This window comes from Motacilla alba, chromosome 10, assembly GCF_015832195.1.
Source record: "Motacilla alba alba isolate MOTALB_02 chromosome 10, Motacilla_alba_V1.0_pri, whole genome shotgun sequence".
NCBI classification, from domain to species: Eukaryota; Metazoa; Chordata; class Aves; order Passeriformes; family Motacillidae; genus Motacilla; species Motacilla alba.
Window position 1 is genome coordinate 19864694 of NC_052025.1, and position 18493 is coordinate 19883186.

Consider the following 18493-nt stretch of genomic DNA (forward strand, 5'->3'; position numbering starts at 1 on the left):
ACCCCAGCAGGAGCTGCAGCCCTGCCCTCCCTGCCAGCCTGGGGACGAGCGCCGGGGCTGCGGGGGCACAGAGGGGTCCCCGCGCTGTGCACAGCCCTGCTGCCAGCCCCTGTCCCTGTCCCCCTGTCCCTGTGTCCCCCCAGCCGCAATCCCAGCGGAACCGCTGCCCCATCCCCCGGGAGCGGCGTGGGGTGACCTGCAGCGGCTCCAGCCCCTGCCCCGGGGGTCCCCACAGCCCCCGCTGCTGCCGCTCCCCCGGGAATCCCGGAGCCTTCCCTGAGCTGCTCCGGGGCTCTGCTGGGGCACGGGGAGGGGATTTGCATCCTGCAGCTGCAGCAGGAGAATCCAGCGAGTCCATGACGTGAATTCCAAGTCTCCCTCCCTCCAGGAAGGGCTGGAGCCAGCTCAGCATCCCTCCCCTCTCCCCCCTCCTCCTTTTCTTTTTTTTTTTTTTTTTTTGGAGACTCATTACTATATTGTGGATATTCTCCACTAAAGGGCATCTCTTTGAATGCATTTGCTTTTTTATTAATGTGTGCTAAGACAAGTCAAGCCTGATTATCATGAAGACAATTGCTGAATTCCCTCCTGGAGAAATCTCATCTAGACTGTGTAGGCGTTTTAATTTCAGAGACCCATTAATTGGCACAATTGCTTAAGCAGCTGCTTTCCGTGTCATTTTAGGACCACTTTATGAAAAACAGAGCTTAAAAAAAAAAAAAAAAAAAAGAAAAGAAGAGAAGAGAAAAAAAAAATATATGACAGGCCAGAGCTTTCTACATGGCAACATAATTAATGCAAGGAGCTTCCTTGGAGCAGCACAGCAACAAAAAGCCACCAAAACACGGCTGCCCTGCGCTGGCTGAGCGTGGGGAGGGAGCCAGCCGGGAGAGCTGCTCAGCACCCCGTCCTGCTCCGCACCCCCGAGCCGGGGAAACAGCCCCGGGCAGAGGGGAGGCACAGGAGGCAGCCCAGCGCTCCAGGGTAGGCTCGGGGACCCTCCCTGCTCGGGGGGCGACGGGGAGGGGCTGCGGGAGGGGTGAGGCCCTGGCAGGGAGGTGGGAGAAGCGGCAGGAGCTGAGAGTCCTCCAGCTGACCCCAAACATGGGTGCTGCCAGTGCTGCTGCCGTGCTGGTGCGTCCCGGCACGTCCCTGGGACATCCTGGCACATCCCTGGGACACCCTGATACATCCTGGTACATCCTGGTACATCCCTGGGACATCCTGATACATCCTGGTACATCCTGGCACATCCCTGGGACATCCTGATACATCCTGGTACATCCTGGCACATCCCTGGGACATCCTGATACATCCTGGTACATCCTGGTACATCCCTGGGACATCCTGATACATCCTGGTACATCCTGGTACATCCCTGGGACATCCTGGCACATGCTGGCACATCCCAGCACATCCTGGTACATCCTGGTACATCCCTGGGACATCCTGGCACATCCCAGCACATCCTGATACATCCCTGGGACATCCCTGGGACATCCCTGGCACATCCAGGTGCATCCTGGCATGTTCTGGTACATCCAGGCACATCCCAGCACATCCTGGCACATCCCTGGCACATCCTGATACATCCCAGGCACATCCCAGCACATCCTGATACATCCTGGCACATCCCTGGGACATCCCTGGTACATCCTGGGACATCTCTGGGACATCCTGATACATCCCAGCACATCCTTGCACATCCCTGGGACATCCTGGCATATCCCAGCACATCCTGATATATCCTGGGACATCCCTGGGACATCCCTGGCACATCCAGGTGCATCCTGGCATGTTCTGGTACATCCAGGCACATCCCAGCACATCCCAACACATCCCTGGCACATCCTGATATATCCCAGGCACATCCCTGGCACATCCTGATACATCCCTGGCACATCCCTGGGACATCCCTGGGACATCCTGGGACATCCCTGGGACATCCTGGCATATCCCAGCACATCCTGATATATCCTGGGACATCCCTGGGACATCCCTGGCACATCCTGATACATCCCTGGCACATCCTGGTGTATCCCAGCGCATCCTGGCACATCCACCAGCCCTTGGATCATTCCCAGTGCCCAGGGGACAGGGGCAGGTGGTGGCAGAGCCCCCGTGGCACCTCGGGCTCCTGGAGCTCCTGGCTGCCACCCGGGCACTCGCAGGCTCCCAGCTTTCCCAGCTTTCCTACCTTTCCCACCTTTCCAGTTTTCCCACCTTTCCCATCTTTCCCACCTTTCCACCTTTCTAGCTCTCCAGCTTTCCTACCTTTCCCATCTTTCCAGCTCTCCAGCTTTCCACCTTTCTAGCTCTCCACCTTTCCCACCTTTCCACCTTTCCCACCTTCCCACCTTTCCAGCTTTCCCACCTTTCCAGCTTTCCCACCTTTCCCAGCTTTCCACCTTTCCCAGCTTTCCAGCTCTCCAGCTTTCCCATCCTTCCCACCTTTCCAGCTTTCCAGCTTTCCCAGCTTTCCAGCTTTCCCAGCTTTCCCACCTTTCCCAGCTTTCCCACCTTTCCAGCTTTCCCAGCTTTCCCAACTTTCCAGCTCTCCAGCTTTCCAGCTTTCCCATCCTTCCCACCTTTCCCACCTTTCCCATCTTTCCCATCTATCCCAGCTTTCCCACCTTTCCCAGCTTTCCAGCCTTCCACCTTCCCACCTTTCCAGCTTTCCAGCTTTCCCATCCTTCCCACCTTTCCAGCTTTCCCAGCTTTCCCAGCTTCACAGCCTTCCACCTTTCCCATCTTCCCCACCTTTCCAGCTTTCCCACCTTTCTCATCTTTCCAGCTCTCCAGCTTTCCACCTTTCCCACTTTTCCCACCTTTCCCACCTTTCCCACCTATCCCACCTTTCCACCTTCCCACCTTTCCCACCTCCCCACCTTCCCCACCTTCCCAGCTCCCCAGCTCTGGGCTGATCCCAGCGGGACGGGTTCCAGCTCCGGAGCAGCGGCCAGCCGGGCTCGGGGCTGCTCCCTGCCTCAGGCAAAGCCCCCGTTCCCAGTTCCCATTCCTTCAGGGCCGCAGCCCCGCGGATGCCCCGAACGGCCGGCGGAATCCATCTGCCGGCCCAAAGCGGCGCTGGGAACAATTACTTATTAATAAAGCAATAGCTAAATCTAATTACATCCCCATCAGATCCTGCAAGTAATAAAACCACAGTTGCCTTCCAGAGCTGAGGGACCCGCTGACCTCCAATCAAAGTTTAAACCATCCATCAGCTCCCAATACATTCCCAGCACATCCAGCAATTACCGTGCCCTCCGCCGGCTCCCCCGGCAGGGGCAGGGGTCACCCCATGTGCTGCATGGCTGGGAGCAGGAACAGAGCCTCAGAAATCTCATTATCCTGTTAACCATACATTTATCTGACAAGATAAAAGAGACTAGGTGACCAAGCTATCATTAAAGATTAATAGAAAGTATAAAAAATTCAGCTGCAACCAGCATTACTGTTTAGTGCCTGTGATAGGCCTGACAGGATTATTAATCAGGCAGCCAAAAAGATTTAGGGCTTTGCTCCGGGTTTTCGCGTTTCCAGCCGGCGGTGCCGTCCCCTCTGGGCAGCGGGCGGAGCCGGGGCGGGGGGCGCTGCTGAACTGCTGCTGGGGGTCTGGAGCATCGCTTCCCGCAGCCAGGAGCCAGGGGAGGCCGGGCCAGGGCGGGGATGCTCCGGGAGGGCCGCTGGTGCCGTGCCGGGCTGCTCAGAAATCGCGCACATCCGTGCCAGGGCTCGTTCTAACCGAGGGCTGCGAGCGCCACGCAGCTCCCAGGGCGATTTTGCCCTCATTCTCAATTCCATTTAAGTTTAACATGAAAGATTCCCAGGTAGCACCTGCACAGGAAGAAACGAGATCTCCCTGTTTTTAAGCCTTAAGTATTCTTTTTATTCTGCTTTGCTTTTTTTCCCCCCCCTTTTGATCATGAATCGATGTCCGTCGCCGCTTTCCCGGGGAGCCGGGCTGCAGGCAGGGCTGCCCTGCCTTTCCCCGCCCGCCACCGAGAAAAACCGATAAATTAGGGAAGGAGCTCTCCGAAAAACTCTGTGGAGGGGGAGCCAGGGGGGGGAAGGGGGTCCCCAGCACCCCCAGCTCCCCTCATCCCTCCCTCCCAGGGATCCCTGCCTGGATTTCCCTCCAAACACACATTTCAAATGGGAAATACCACCGAAAGCCTTTGTGGGTCCATCCCAGGGGGCTGGAACAGGATAATCCTCACAGCCCCTTCCAACCCAAACTTTTCTGGGATTCTGTGGTTCCGCAAAAGCCGACCTTTTATTTTCCCACATGAAAATATCCCAGTGGGAGCCCGGGGAGGCTCAGAGCAGCACAGCCTTTCCCACAAAAATGGGACAAACCAGAGCAACACCCGCCAGCCTCCCAGGAGAATAATTTACCTCAAAACAACCCAAAAAAGACTCGTTCCCTCAAAAAAAAAAGTGCAGATCAACCTGTGGAAGGCCAGGAAAGGATCCAAGCAAGAGGCAGATGGAGCAGGGAAACATGGAAGTGCCCAGAGCTGGCTGGGAGCACCATCTCCATGAGGACGTGCTTTCCACCCCAGTATCTCATGGGACCCTTCACAGGGAGGTCTCCCTGCTGCAAAAATCGCATTTTAACACATTTCCCCCCTGAATTTCCATGTTTTCGATCAATGCCCTCCGTTGTGTGGGATCCTGCACTTGGCAGTTAGTGACCAAACGTAGCTGGAATTGTGCTGGGAAGGAGCTGGGCCTGGAGAGGTGCTCGGGGAGGTTTGGTGACACGGGCTGGGGGTGACACGGGCTGGGGGTGACACGGGCTGGGAGGCACTGGAGGGATCGGTGTGGGCCAGATCCTTCCCTGAGGAAGGAGCAGCAGCAGCAGAACAGGTTCCTGTTTTTCCAGCCATGCAGAAACCCTGCAAACCTCCATGGCACCATGGAATGGTTGGGCTTGGAAAGCGCCTTCAGGCCCATCTTGCTCCAGGTTTAAAAGCGTCCAATTCTTGTACTCCCAAGGGAGTGTAGAATAGACTCAAGGAATTCTGATTCCATGTGCCAAACCTGCACGTGGCCTCCGAGTTTTCCCAGAGCATGCAGATGGCAGCAGGGCAGGAATCCCAGGGTTTGGGAGCCCTGAGCACGGAGGTGGGAGCAGCCAGCTCCCGCCTGCTCTAGAAATACAGCACGGTTTGTCCTTTTCTCAAAAAGATTTCCTTGGAAAGACTTTTCTTGAAAAGACACCTGCCACTGTCCCAGCATGCTCCAAGCCTTGTCCAACCCAGCCTGGGACATTCCAGGGATCCAGGGGCAGCCTCAGCTGCTCTGGACACCTGTGCCAGGCCCTGCCCACCTTCCCAAAATAATTCCAAATTCCCATCCATCCCTGCCCTCGGGGGAAACCATTCCCCTGGTCACTCCATCCCACACCGATGCTGGACGCAGGAAATTCCAGTGGAATTCCTGCCTGGGCAGGCAGAGAGGAGAGAGGAGCTGGGTTTGCCCAGCCCCGTGCCCTCCGTGGTGCTGGAGAGCCCGGGAGCCTCCTGCTTCCCCCAAACAAACCATTCCAGAGAGCCCCTGGCAGGCCCCGAGCAGGGGCTGGATGATCCCCAGCCGCAGGAAGGTGGGACTGGGCTCCCCGGCCTCTTTGAAGCTCACCAGAGCGAGATAAAAGAGAAATGTTAAAGCTTCTGCAGAGCGAGCGGGAGGGGACGGCGGAGCGGCCGCGCACGGCTCGGCTCGGCTCGGCTCCTTCTGGCTCCGGCAAAGCCGGGATGAAAGGGAAACCTCCAGCGCGTCCCCCGTGCTTCCCTGAGGAAAGCCCTCCTGCCTCGGAGCCTCGCAGCGCTGCCATGGGGCTCGTGGCTCGGCCTGGGGCCAGAAGCGCTGCTCCCAGCTGTGTGACAGCCCGCCCGGCACGGGCCGTCCCTCCCGCAGGAGGAAAAGCTGATCCAGAGCTGATCCAGAGCCCAGCGCACCTCCCAGCGCTCCGAACCGCGAGGAAGCAGCTGGAAGTTCAAACCGTGCCCGGTTTTTTGTGGCATCCCTGCCCCGAGGGCTGGGAGGACCCCTCAGGCCGATGAAAACCAGGTGCCGGGAGCTGCCCGAGGTGGGCTCGGGCTGGGGGGGGCTTCACGTGGGGGCTTTGGGTCTGGGACATCCCATTCCAAGGAAATCCGTGTGATTCCTGCTGAAAATGTTGCCCCGCATCCCCATTTCTCCCAGCCTGGGGTGTTGTGGCTGCACGAACACAGCCCTGCTCCCACGGGATGCTCCGGCCTCTCCGGGTGACCCGGGGATGCTGCTGCTCTCCTTGGAGGCTCCAGGCAGGAGCTCCTGGGGGCTGGAAACATCTGGGGACTGGAAATGGTGGGGACTGGGAACATCTGGGGACTGGGAACATCTGGGGACTGGAAATGGTGGGGACTGGGAACATCTGGGGACTGGAAACGTCTGGGGACTGGAAATGGTGGGGACTGGAAATGGTGGGGACTGGGAACATCTGGGGACTGGGAACATCTGGGGACTGGAAACGTCTGGGGACTGGAAATGGTGGGGACTGGAAATGGTGGGGACTGGAAATGGTGGGGACTGGGAACATCTGGGGACTGGAAACGTCTGGGGACTGGAAATGGTGGGGACTGGAAATGGTGGGGACTGGGAACATCTGGGGACTGGGAACATCTGGGGACTGGAAATGGTGGGGACTGGGAACATCTGGGGACTGGAAACATCTGGGGACTGGAAATGGTGGGGACTGGGAACATCTGGGGACTGGAAACATCTGGGGACTGGAAATGGTGGGGACTGGGAACATCTGGGGACTGGAAATGGTGGGGACTGGGAACATCTGGGGACTGGGAACATCTGGGGACTGGGAACATCTGGGGACTGGAAATGGTGGGGACTGGAAATGGTGGGGACTGGGAACATCTGGGGACTGGGAACATCTGGGGACTGGAAATGGTGGGGACTGGGAACATCTGGGGACTGGAAACATCTGGGGACTGGAAATGGTGGGGACTGGGAACATCTGGGGACTGGAAACATCTGGGGACTGGAAATGGTGGGGACTGGGAACATCTGGGGACTGGAAATGGTGGGGACTGGGAACATCTGGGGACTGGGAACATCTGGGGACTGGGAACATCTGGGGACTGGAAATGGTGGGGACTGGAAATGGTGGGGACTGGGAACATCTGGGGACTGGAAATGGTGGGGGCTGGAAACATCTGGGGACTGGGAACATCTGGGGACTGGAAATGGTGGGGGCTGGGAACATCTGGGAGGAGAATCCACCGCTTTCCTGGGGAGGAACTGTCCGAAGTCGATGGAAGATAAAGTCCAATTAATTATTTACTTCCATGAGCTCATGGAAATCTTCCCTGGAGGCTGGCAGGACCAGCGGGCTCCCGGCTTTTATCTGTTTACCAGGATGAGATGGGAGAAGGGGATGGGGGGGAAGGAGCTTAATGACGGTGTCTGTTGATCATCAACGCGAGAAAAATGAATTGCTTCCCCGAACCTGAGAAATATCAAACTGCATAAATAAATCCATTTCAATTATTAATAAAGGAATTTACATTCGGAGCCTGAGCATGAGAATTAATTTCATTTCTTATGCTAAAGTGGCCGGTACGGCTGAGGAGCCGAGAATTAAAAGATGCAGAAACGAGGGGGAAATGAAGGTAGGGTGGGTTTGGAGGGAAAAAGTGGCAATTCCTGGTCCTAAACAAACCCATCTTCCAGCAGCTGGAAAGGAAAGGAAATGGGAATAAAAGGGAGTTTGGGTGTGAAGGTGTTTTGGGAACGATGGTCCCGCTCCATCCTCGACGCTCTCCTGGCCAGCGTCTCCCATGGGAACAGCTCCAGGCAGGATGCCGAGCACAGGACATTTGGGGACAGCCAACGCCGGCCCACAATTGATAAATACCAGACCCAAGCAAAGCCAAGACTGAAATCCTTCTCAAAACCACCGGCTGTGCCCTCCCTGCCTCTGCCCCGGGGCCGCTGCCTCGCTCCAAAGGGATCCCAGGGCAGAAATCCTGCCTGGGTTTTGCCCTCTGTGAGAAACGACCCCAGAAATGACGTCAAAAAGCAGCAGTGCCACGGTGGCCGCCACAGCTGGGGAGTTTGGGGCAGAAATGCCAGGTTTGGGCACTTCCCAGCGTCCCAGGGGCTGGAACAGGGCAGCGTCCCAGAGCCCAGGCTGGGCCTGGCCACGGCAGCTCCTGGTCCCAGGGCACAGGAACCACTTCAGCCCCTTCCCTGCTCCCCATCCCCCCAAAACTCCCCCTTTCCTGCTGTTTCCCCATTCCCGGCCTAAACAGCCCCATCCCTTCCCACCTCCCCTCTTCGGTGGCGCTCCCAGGCCTCTGGAGCAGCAGCTGGAGGTGGTGCCCACGGCCCAGCCCCTCTCCCAGACCCCGTCCCCGTGTCCGGAGGGGACAGGGCCAGCAGACCCCGCTCCCTTCCCAGCTGCAAACCCCAGAGCTGTGTGCGCTGCTCCTCCCCGGCGCTGGGCTCCAGCCTCCTCCCCGAGCCTCCCTTCCCTCCTGCCCTTCCCGCCGGCCGCATTGTTCCTCCCCGGTGCGCCGAGACATCCCGGGAAAGCCAGCTCAAACCCCAGCAGACATTTGGAGGGGCTTTTGTTTGGCCGCTCCCCAGCTGCCCCTGCCCTGGCTCCCGCCAAGGCGCTTGTCGAGTTGATTTGCTCGGCGCTGCCTCCCGAGCCCGGCCCCGCTCCGGAGCCGCTGCTCTTTTCAGTCGGCTCCTGGAATGAGAGGGGAATCTTGGCAGAGCAACAATAGGGAAAGGGGGGAAAAAGAAAAATGGAAAAAAAGAATAATCTCGGCGCAGAAGTTGCACTATGTGATGTGGTTGCCATGTGGTTGAGGCGGGGAGAGGAGCAGGAGAGGCTAACGGGAGAGGCGATCCCTGGGGCCGGCATCCAAGGGATATAAACCCCGAGGTACCGACCCAGCCGGGCGCCAAGGGATCCAGGAGAGCCCATCCGACCTGCCTGGGGGTCTGGAGGGGGACGGAAGTGCTGCTGGTGCTTCCCTGTGCTGGGCATGGCCGCAAGGATTCCTGACGTGGGGATTCACTGGGGCAGGGAATTCCCGTGGGTGCCGACCCCAAACCTGCCAGGGGGAGAATCCTCACACAAAGAGGGGGCCCGAAGTGCTGCGGCCAACACCAGCAGGACCTGGAGCCGCTGGAGAGAGCCCAGAGGAGGCCATGGAGCTGCTCCAGGGCTGCAGCCGGGCTGGGAGAGCTGGGGGAGCTCACCTGGAGAGGAGAAGGATCCAGGGGGAGCTCAGAGCCCCTGCCAGGGCCTGAAGGGGCTCCAGGAGAGCTGCAGAGGGACTGGGGACAAGGGATGGAGTGACAGGACACAGGAATGGCTGCCACTGCCTGAGGGCAGGGATGGGTGGGAGATTGGGCAGGAATTGTTCCTGGCAGGGTGAGCAGGCCTGGCACAGGTGCCCAGAGCAGCTGGGGCTGCCCCTGGATCCCTGGCAGTGCCCAAGCCAGGCTGGACAGGGTTTGGAGCAGCCTGGGACAGTGGGAGGTGTCCCTGCCCTGGCAGGGGTGGCACTGGACGGGCTTTAAGGTCCCTTCCATCCCAAACCATTCTGGAATCTGCCTCCGGAGAGCCACAGGGTCCCAGGGCAGGGGACCGTGGTGGCCCTGTGCCCGCAGAGCCCCAGAGCCCCGGGCCAGCTCTGCTTCAGGAGTTCACACAATCAGCGCCCGGTGCGAGGCAGCAAATCCAAAACCCCAATTTGGCCTGATTAAAGCTTAATGATTCCAGCTTAATGATGAAGGAACTGCCCCAGTTTCCTGGTTCCAGGCAGCCCAGCGTGCCAGGACTCAGGTGGATGGGCACGGCTGGGGGACATGGGGAGGAGGGTCCCGGGTTCCTGCCCGCAGCTGAGCAGGGACACATTAAAGTGCCTTAATGAGGGTTTCGGGATGAAAAACAACCCGGCCGCCTCTCAAGGAGCAGAGGATGGCTGCGTGCAGCCATTTGGAGAGCCCAGAACCACAGCTGGGGCTGCAGCCCCCCCTGCCCAGCTCACCCCCGGCCCGCGCTGGGTCAGCCCGGGGCTGGGGCAGGGGGACAGGGGCACACGGAGCAGGGGACGGCTCTGGTTCCTGCCAGCCCTGCTCAGGCAGCGTCCCTGGAGGAGCCCCGGCAGCAAACCCAGCTCCCCAGGCACGCCGGGCTCTGGACCCCGCCCGAGGGGAGCGGGGGGGGCGGGCAGCGCACACAAGGTGCTCTCCTCATGAAAGCATCTTTTGATTATGTTATTGCAGCTATCAAAATATTGCCGGGCTCAGAGCGTTCCTGCGGGGTCCCCGAGCTCTTCAAAGGCCGCAGCACCACGGCTGGGGAGGAAGAAGCCTTTAATTGTGTCGGCCTCCGCGCTCGCTCTGCCGTGGTTTCCTCACAGAAAAAAAAAGGCCTTTAATGAGGACGAGCCCATGTGGCTGCATTGTTCCAGCAGGGAAATAAAGCCGATTTTGGGGCTTTCTCCAATGGATGTGAGAGTCGCCTCCCGCATTCCGAGGGGCTCTGGAGCACAGGGACAGCGCTGTGCAAATCCCAGCCTGGCTGCAGAGCTGCTCCCATCCCCGTCCCAATCCCAATCCCAATCCCAATCCCAGCCCGCGCTCCTGCCATTCCCCACCACTTCCACACCCTCCAGCAGCGTTTTCCTCCTTCCCAGCCCCATTAAACCCCATTCAGGGCGGGATGGAGAGATCGCAGGGGGTGCTCTCCACAAACCCCCTCATTTTGCTCAGGTTCCATTTGAATTTCAGTGTAAATCCTCATTTTTACCCCCCCAAACGTAAATAGCAAGGCAGAGCCGTGTGTTACGCACTTTAAAGAACTCACTGGGTATATTCTGCTAATAAATTCTGCTGTCTGGGGGATGTAATTAAAGGCCAGCGTGAGCTGCAGGATCCCAGCAGTTCTGCAAAGCTTTTGGACGCTCGGAGTCCTAATAAAGAGAGTTTTGTTCGAGAACTCGCAGGGAACAGCCACAATTAATTGCCAAGGAGGGCGTGTGCCTCGCTGGAGTGACTAAACATGAAAAATGATGGAGCAGAGGTATAAAAAAGCAACAAGCCCACGGGGCTTTTCAGAGAGCGAGGGCGAGCGGCGGTGACGCAGCAATTCCTGCCCTTCCATCCCACGCCCCACATCCCACATCCCACCCTGCTCCGGGCTGGCCTCGCCAGGGGGTTCTGAGCGCTCAGGAAGCTTCTGCAGACAGCAGGTTTCACATCCACGGGATCGCGGAAGGGTTTGGGTGGGAAGGCACCTCCCAGCTCCTCTCACCCCGCGGGCAGGGAGCCTTCCAGCACCTTCCAAGCCCCGTCCATTCACGACAGGGGAAACAAACCCACAAACCCAAACCAGGCAAGGAAACCCAGCAAAAGTCACTCAACGTAAGCAAAAGGTTGTTGTTTTTTTTTCTGGGAATGTTTCCCCATCCTTCCTCCCCTGAAGCTGTGGGGTAGAGCAGAATTTGTTCCCCCTTTTCTCGAGGATCTGTGGGCAGAGTCTGGGTCTCGCAGGGAGTCACGTTTACTACCAAAACACAAATATTTACGCTTCAATAAAAGATTGGTTTCCCGCGAAGGATTAAAACCCACCTGAAGCCCGAGGTTCAGACTTTCCCTATTCCACATCACCAAAAACCCCCAACCCCCCACCCTCCGCTCCCCAGACGGAATTACAAAGAGCAGCCTCTCAAGGGCTGCAGAGGCAGCGGCGGCATTTTAGCGATTTTAGCTGCCAATTTCTTTGCTTTCCATGTTTTACATGACAATTGAGGGAAATCTTCCCCAGACAGCAATTCCCGTCCCGGTCAGCGGGACACCGGCACCACAATACACAAATTACAGCGCTGGCAGGAGGAGCGGCCAGGGCTGGAGACGCGACATTGATGCCAAAAATCCCCATTTCAAGCCGCCACAAAGGCACAATTTCGCTGTGTTTCCCATGCAAATAATCAGGCGGGAGAGCAGCGGCACCTCTGGCTCGGGGAGCAGAGCTAAGGGCAGGGGTGATGGAGTTTAGGGAAAAGCTCGGGAAACAGGTTTGGCATGGGGGTGATCCGATGGATCCTCAAAATCCCATGGGCCCGAGCCTCCCATGGATCCGAGCCTCCCATGGATCTGAGCCTCCCGTGGATCTGAATCTCCCTTGGATCTGATCCTCCCATGGATCTGAGCCTCCCATGGATCTGAATCTCCCATGGATCTGAACTTCCCATGGATCTGAATCTCCCATGGATCTGATCCTCCCATGGATCTGAATCTCCCATGGATCCGAGCCTCCCATGGATCTGAGCCTCCCATGGATCTGAATCTCCCATGGATCTGAACTTCCCATGGATCTGAATCTCCCATGGATCTGAACTTCCCATGGATCTGAATCTCCCATGGATCTGAACTTCCCATGGATCTGAATCTCCCATGGATCTGATCCTCCCTTGGATCTGATCCTCCCTTGGATCTGAGCCTCCCACGGACCCTCCCTCGCTGCCTGGGGGTGACCCTGGGCCCATGCCCACCTCCAGGGCAGGGCAGGGCCCCCTCTCTCTCGGGCTCCTGGGATCACAGCCCTCACAATTCCCAGCTGGGGCCAAAGATGTGCTTCCATGGCAGCCTGTGGGGATGTGGGAGCAATCCACAGGGATGCAGGAGCAGCCCAATGGATGCAGGAGCAGCCCAATGGATGCAGGAGCAGCCCAGTGGATGCAGGAACAGCCCCCAGGGATGCAGGAACAGCCCAATGGATGCAGAACAGCTCTCAGGGATGCAGGAGCAGCCCAATGGATGCAGGAGCAGCCCAATGGATGCAGGAACAGCTCTCAGGGATGCAGGAACAGCCCAATGGATGCAGGAAAAGCTCGCACAGATGCAGGAGCATCCCACACATGGGGTTCACAGGCCCCTGTGTTTTTGGAGCTCTTTCCAAGCTGCCCAAGCTCCGGGTCACATCCCACAGGATTCCTGCCAGCTCCTGCTCCCCACACAGCTCAGGGTGCTGGGGGTGGTACCCGCCTGTGCTGGGGCTCCCCAGGCTCTGCCCGCCCAGGAGACGCTCCTGGCACACGCTGGAGCCACGCAGGGGTGCGGGAGGACATTCCCATGAGCGTTCCCAAAATCCCAGCCCAGCCAGAGGCCTCGTCCTGCCCCTGCCCCCCCAGCCCTGCAGCTCCGTGCTGCAGCCACCAACATCCCGCCTGATTTCATCGGGCAGGAATGCTGCGAGCTTCCAGAAGCGTTTTTCCCCCTGCAATTCCTTCCCCGGGCAGAAGCAGCTCGGTTTTCCAAGAGGAAAGCAGAAGTTAACCATGGGAGCGAAGGCGTTCGGTTCCCCCGTCGTGGCCTTCCAGAACCGGGATTAAAAATGGAAAGGGGCACCTTTAAAACTTTAATACCATTTAAATGTTGCAGTCCCCCTCCTGCAGCAGATCGTTCCGTAAAGCAGCTAATTAAAAAATGGCTGCTGTGATGACAGACTCGATTAATAGCTTTTGAAGAGCAGCCAGTGCACCAACTGCTCCTGGAGCCATGATGAAAGCTAATAATGTAGAAAATTCTGCCAATTCTTCTAATTCATGAATATTTAAGCCTGTGAAAAATCTGTCAGATTATAGCACTTCTCCGGTGATTTTCTGCTTAAGTACAGGGATGGGTCTGTGCCAGGGGCTCCCAAACTTCGGGGAAGTTTTATTGTCGGCAGCTCCAGAGCCCTGCGCCCTCCTCCGGCTCTTTAACCCCTGCCAGGGCAGAGGGAGCCAAGGAAAAGGCTGGGCTGGGCTCAGGGGGACACCCAGGTGGACAGAGGGACACCCAGATGGACAGAGGGCAACACTCAGATGGACACAGGGACACCCAGATGGACACAGGGACACCCAGATGGACACAGGGTACCCAGATGGACACAGGGACACCCAGATGGACACAGGGTACTCAGATGGACACAGGGTACCCACATGGATACAGGGACACCCAGATGGACAGAGGGACACCCAGATGGACACAGGGACACCCAGATGGACAGAGGGCAACACCCAGATGGACACAGGGACACCCAGATGGACACAGGGGAACACTCAGATGGACAGAGGGCAACACCCAGATGGACACAGGGACACCCAGAGGGACACAGGGTACCCAGATGGACACAGGGACACCCAGATGGATGCAAAGACACCCAGATGGACACAGGGTACTCAGATGGACGCAGGGACACTCAGATGGACACAGGGCAACACCCAGATGCACACAGAGCAACACTCAGATGGACACAGGGACACTCAGATGGACACAGGGCAACACTCAGATGGACGCAGGGACATGCAGATGGACACAGGGACACCCAGATAGATACAGGGACACTCAGATGGACACAAAGACACCCAGGTAGAACAGGAGACACCCAAATGGACGGCGGGGGAACAAAAGGGGTCAGTGCTGGCACAGTTCAGGGGTCAGAGCTGGCACAGTGCAGGGTCAGTGCTGGCACAGTGCAGGGTCAGGGCTGGCACAGTGCAGGGTCAGGGCTGGCACAGTGCAGGGTCAGTGCAGGGTCAGTGTTGGCACAGTGCAGGGCCAGGGCTGGCACAGTGCAGGGTCAGTGTTGGCACAGTGCAGGGCCAGGGCTGGCACAGTGCAGGGTCAGTGCAGGGTCAGGGCTGGCACAGTTCAGGGTCAGGGCTGGCACAGTGCAGGGCCAGGGCTGGCACAGTGCAGGGTCAGTGCTGGCACAGTTCAGGGGTCATTGCTGGCACAGTTCAGGGTCAGTTCTGGCACAGTTCAGGGGTCAGGGCTAGCACAGTGCAGGGCCAGGGCTGGCACAGTGCAGGGTCAGGGCTGGCACAGTGCAGGGTCAGTTCAGGGTCAGTGCTGGCACAGTGCAGGGTCAGAGCTGGCAGCAGCCTGGCTCCCCCGCTGGCTCTGCAGAGCCCAGCACAAGAGGCTGGCTGAGCACGAGTGCTCTGCTGGCAGCAGCTCCCTGGCAGTGCCGCTCTGTCTCCTCGTGGGGGGCTGGTGCTGCTCTGCCAGGTGACTCATCTGACAGCGATTTCCAAAATCCAAACGAATGCAGCCGGTGGGAACGTCAGCAGCTCCTCTGCTCCGCCGAGCCTGGAGGCTGGCGCTGCCTGGGAGCCGGGGGTGATCCTGCAGGCTGCCACACAAGGCGTGCTCTTCTCCTCCTTCCCAGCGTTTTCCCCACCCAGCTGGCCTGGTTCTCAGTGCTGGACCTGGCTCTGCTGGCTGGAGCTGGAGGAGGATGAAGGCAAGCAGCAGCAACAGCATCGGGCCCTTCTCTTTCCCATCCGGGAGGTGGGACACGGCCAGGGCTTGGTCCTGCCCTTCCAGCCAGGACATCCCTGTGGGAAGGGTCTGGGGGCCAGGGCAGCTCTCGCTGTGGGGAAGGGGCAGCAAAAAGGGTGAGGGGATGCTCAGCTGTCCCTCAGTGCAGGGAGGCCTCGGTTTGGGACATTCCAGGAAGTGAAGCACGGCGTGGCTTTGAAACAAAAATGAGGAAACAAAAACTAACATTCCCCACATGTTACCTAGAGCTGAAAAGGCAGCTGATCCCCCAGCCTGGCCGGCCGAGGGAATGCTGCCAGAGCCCGGGAAGCTCCCCCTCAGAGCCCAGCCCTGCCTCCCCTCCCTGTGCTGCCCGGGTACCTGAGCCCTGCACATGTTCCATAAACAGTGCTCTGTAATTAAGGGCTTACGGCATTTCCAGCTCTTGGTTTCGTGGTGGGAAACAGCTCCATTAAAACTCCAAGGCTTAGTGGGTCAGCCTAACCCCAAGGAATTCTCGCCTCCAGGAATACCTGGCCATTCTCCAGGGATACCCGGCCAATATGGCTGGCTTGGGCACCTCTTGTCCTGGGAGGTGAAGTTGTTCCTGCCTCCCTTCCTGCAGCCCCCACAGGTTCTCTGTCCCACTGGGAATGAGCTCTGCAGGCTCAGGGAGATTTTTAACCTTCACTGGGGGACAGGATTTCTGCTCAGCTGCCAGGGGATCCACCCATCCCATCCCCAGAGAAGCCAGAGCACAGGAATAGCTGAGCCCCCCTTCCCCTGCTCGTCACAGACCTTCAGCCACTTACAATGTCACTTCAGCTGAGTAATAAGCAATTATGATTTAATTACTCCAATGCTCTTCAGCGGAATTTTCTGAATAATAATAGTCACTTTTATGGCACCTCATTTATCCTTTCTGCTCCTCATCTGGGTTTATCCCACACCGCTGCCAGCCTCGGCACCGCCAGAGCCACTGCAGCTGGTCACCTTGCCCAGGCTGCCACCAGCCAGGCCTTTGCTCTCCCCATCCCTGCCTTTGCTTTCCCCATCCCTGCCTTTGCTTCCCTCATCCCTGCCCTCGCTTTCCCCCATCCCTGCCTTTGCTTTCCCCACCATCCCTGCCTTTGCTTTCCCCATCCCTGCCTTTGCTCTCCCCATCCCTGCCTTTGCTCTCCCCATCCCTGCCTTTGCTTTCCCCATCCCTGCCTTTGCTCTCCCCATCCCTGCCTTTGCTTTCCCCATCCCTGCCTTTGCTTCCCTCGTCCCTGCCCTCGCTTTCCCCCGTCCCTGCCTTTGCTCTCCCCATCCCTGCCTTTGCTTTCCCCATCCCTGCCTTTGCTTTCCCCATCCCTGCCTTTGCTCTCCCCATCCCTGCCTTTGCTTTCCCCATCCCTGCCTTTGCTCTCCCCATCCCTGCCTTTGCTTTTCCCATCCCTGCCTTTGCTTTCCCCATCCCTGCCTTTGCTTTTCCCATCCCTGCCTTTGCTTTCCCCATCCCTGCCTTTGCTCTCCCCATCCCTGCCTTTCTTTCCCCACCATCCCTGCCTTTGCTCTCCCCATCCCTGCCTTTGCTTTTCCCATCCCTGCCTTTGCTTTCCCCATCCCTGCCTTTGCTTTTCCCATCCCTGCCTTTGCTTTCCCCATCCCTGCCTTTGCTCTCCCCATCCCTGCCTTTGCTTTCCCCCATCCCTGCCTTTGCTTTCCCCATCCCTGCCTCTGCTTCCCCATCCCTGCCTTTGCTTCCCCCAGCATCCACAGTTTGGCACGGCGGGATCTCAGCCACACTCACTCCCATCCTGGAAACTCTCAGCTCACAGAGAACCCGACAAGTGCCGCTAATTCATAAATATTTAACACCCAAATCTGCTGCCTCCTGATAGCTTTTTCCAGAGTTTCTATTCTAATCCATATTCCACCCTCTTCCCCTCCCCACCGGCCCTCCTCGGTTTTTTTCCCTTCCTCTTGGCCGGGCACCAATCCAAGTGCTGAGCTGACTGTTTCACTTCCCTGCTGTCATCAGTTGTTTTTATCTTATCTGGCCCGTGGATGCCAGTCAGCACCCGCTGCGGCCCCGCCAGCGCCGCCTGACCCCGCTCAGCCCCGGCGCGGCCTGCCAGCCGCAGATACGGCACTCAGCGCGTCCGTCAGCACTTCTGGGGGGGCACACGGCGGGAAAAGAGACAATCCCGGCGGCTGACAGCTCGGGGTGAGAGCTGCCGGCAGCCCCGGCTCCCTCCCGGGCAGCCGCGCTGGAATTCCGCGCTGGGAATTCCGCGCTGGGAATTCCGCGCCGGGGCTCGCCCTCCTTGTCCGACGTCCCCGTCCTGCTCTCTTGGAGCCCTTTTGCCTCTTCAGGAGCTCCGAGGGCTGCCCAGAGCTTTCCCTTCCCAAATCCCTCCCTGCTCCCCGCACGCGGCACCTCGTCCTCCGCGCGCTCCTCGGCGCCTCTCGCGCAGTTAATTTATCAGTTCAATAATGGCATCCTGGGGAAGGGCGAAGCGAGGCCAGCACTGAGCCAGCTCGACTTTATATACATCTCACCCAGAGTAAAAATGTCATGTAAGATTTACTCAACATGCGTTTTATCAAAGTGCTCAAGCGCTGAAGTAAAAGGGCTTTTAGTTCCAGCAGATTGAAGGGGGTGGCATGTGGGGAAGGAGGAGAGAACGGATGGATTTGAGCTCTGCCAGAAGCTCTTGTTGCTTTTGCATCAACATCTTTATTTTCCAAGAGAGGATTTAAGACCTTGTTGTGTATAAACAAGCGAGACTGGAGGAACTTGAACGGTGAGGAACTGTAAAAGGTTATACTGAAAAATGCTCTTAGTCTGCATGAAATAAGATTCTTCTTGGAAACATGACACTGAACATCGAAGGGAGGGGGAGGAATAGCTGTAAAATGGCTAGAGAAAAGGGGTTACAAATTAAATATAATAAAAAGAATCCTTTTGAATGAGATCTTAATTTAACCTCAACATCATGACCGTATATTTCAGGAAATTAATCCCTTGGCCTCCAATAAATCCAAAGTATAACACAACCACTTACGGTTCAGCAATGAGCCATTAGTATGGGCTCCAGATCCTGCTAAACCACCAGAGCCATTATTTAGGAATGTGCTGAATTCCCCGCGGCCATCGGGGCTGGGCTGC